The sequence below is a fragment of the Suricata suricatta genome, chromosome 5, assembly GCF_006229205.1.
Source record: "Suricata suricatta isolate VVHF042 chromosome 5, meerkat_22Aug2017_6uvM2_HiC, whole genome shotgun sequence".
Lineage (NCBI taxonomy): Eukaryota > Metazoa > Chordata > Mammalia > Carnivora > Herpestidae > Suricata > Suricata suricatta.
The window spans coordinates 155,489,190-155,491,824 of record NC_043704.1 but is presented as its reverse complement, the minus strand read 5'-3'; positions in this window follow the sequence as shown (position 1 = coordinate 155,491,824).

Below are 2,635 nucleotides of genomic sequence, written 5' to 3'. Positions count from 1 at the left end.
CTAGTTTTCTGTCTCTTGTCAGTTTTAAAAAGCTCGTTGTGCACTGTGCACCTGTTAGTATTGCTCTGTTAAAGGAGGCTTATTGACTGTCCTGGGCCTGTTGTTTCAGGAAATATTCTCTTAGTGGTGTCTCTCAGTTTCTCTTGTTGTGCCTTTGATTATATTATTTCTCTACTCAGTGATGTTTGGGAATAGCCATAATGTGCACTTTGGCTTGTTTCTTGGGGGTAGCCCTGAGAAAGAAAACAGACAAACACAGAGGGAACAGAAGCACACAAACACCCAGAAAAATCAATCAAACACACAAACAAAAAATTAAGAAGAGGAAAGGAAGGAAATAAAAGGGAGTGGAAAGAGAAGAAAAGCAGAAAAGAAAAAAATAAAGGGGGGCAGAGACAACAAAGGACAGTGGACAGTCTAAAAGTGTATATATAACCAGTCGAGGGGAGAGATAAGGATGAGATAAGGGAGAATATATCTTGATGGCAAGAAGAAGGACAAAATAATAGGGAAAATAAGGAGTAAAAATTTAAAACATTTTTAAAAAGTAAAAAAGGTAAACATAATAAAAGGTAAGTACAAAAAAATGCAGAAGCTCCCTCTCATGGATAGGCATGGTTTGGTGTTCGTGGGTCTTGGGGTCTCCTGTCAGAGGCCCTGCCATGGTGGTTGTGGAGAATGAAAGGACACGCCCAAGCTCCACTGGAACTAAGCACTGCAGGCCACTCTAATGAATCTGATCTCCTTGTGCCTCTGCTGAGCCAAGCTGTATTTTCCAGGCTCGCCTCATTTCAAAAGCCTAGTCCGTGCACTTTTATGCGACTACAGATGAGTTATACTTGCTTTGGCAGCTGGCTCATAGCCAGGATCTCGTAGGGGAAGGAGCAGTTTCTCTTGGCACCAGCAGGGATTTGCACTGTCATTGCCAGAGGCGAGGTGTGCTTCAGGAGTCGAATTGCATGCCCCCACAGTAGCCTACACCAACTCCCAGCCCCCAGCCGGGATTGTGATCCTATAGGGAGAGGGAGCATTTTCTCTTGGTGAAGGCCAGGATTCACACTGCTGCTGCCTGAGGTGTGGGGCACTGCCGGAAATGAGGAGCACACTCCCGAAGTCACAGCCAATGCATGCGCCCCCGCCTCCACCACAGCCAACTCTCTAAGCAGATTGCATAGGGGTGAGGGCTATTTTTTCCCTGTTGGTACCCGAGATTATGGAATCACAGGGCCAATGCTAGAGGCGAGATGCACTGTGGAAATGAGTGTGTGCTCCCACTCCAGCAGCAGGGGCCGAACTTCATGCCCCTGGGGCTGCTGCAGCCACTTACCCCCTGCTGGGATCACACAGGAGTGGAGGCTGTTTTTTCCCTGTGCCACCTGGGTTCAGGATTTGGGCTGCCCTGTGGTTACATATGGAATTAGAGTTATTCTCTCTGTGTGGGGTTAAACGTTCTTTCTCTCTTCTGTAGAGACAGCACTAAGAGAGTGTTCAGTTTTCTTTCTCTTCCCTTTGTCTCTCAGGGGCTCCACGACATTTCCCTGTGTTGGGTGGGGCTCATGCCTCCCCTGCCCATCTTGGGCAGGCCCACTGTCCAAACTCCACAGCTTGCACTCACACACTCAGGCATCTTTGAGGTTGTCTTCTTTCTGGAGTCTGTATTTCTCCTTCCACACTTGCAGATGAGAGTAATGTCCTTCTCAGTTCGATAGATGGGGTGGACCAAGTTTACAGAGCTCCCTTCCTCTCCGCCATCTTGGATCCTCCCTGTACCACATCTTCTTGATCCGTTCATTAGTTGATGGACATTTAGGCTATTTCCAGCTTTGGGTATTGTTGAAAGGGCTCCTATGAACATTGGGGTACATGTGACCCTATGCATCAGCACTTCTGTATCACTTGGGTTGATCCCCAGCAGTGCTATTGCTGGGTCATAACAAAGTTCTATTGTTAATTTTTTGAGGAAACTCCACACTGTTTTCCAGAGAGACTGCACCAGTTTATATTCTCACCAACAGTGTAGGAGGGTGCCCATTTCTCCACATCCTCATCAGCATCTATAGTCTCTTGATTTGTTCATTTTAGCAACTCTTACTGGAATGAGATGGTATCTCAGTGTAGTTTTGATTTGTGTTTTCCTGATGCTGAGTGATGCTGAGCATCGTTTCACGTGCCTTTTGGCCATCTGGATGTCCTCTTTGGAGAAGTGTCTTTTCAGGTCTTTTGCACATTTCTTCACTGGATTATTTGTTTTTCAGGTATGGAGTTTAGTGAGTTCCTTGTAGATTTTGGATACTAGCACTTTATCTGATATGCCATTTGCCACTATCTTTTCCCATTCTGTCAGTCGCCTGTAAGTTTTGTTGATTGTTTCCTATGCACTGCATAAACTTTTTATCTTGATTAGGTCCCAACAGTTAATTTTTGTTCTTGATTCCTTTGCCTTTGGGGTTGTGTTGAGGAGGAAATTGCTGCAACTGGGGTCAAGGAGGCTATTTCATGTTTTCTTCTCTAGAATTTTGATGGTATTCTGTCTCACATTCAGGCCCTTAATCCATTTTGAGTTTATTTTTCTCTATGTTGTAAGAACGTGGTCCATTTTCCTTCTTCTACATGTTGCTGTCCAGATCTCCAAACA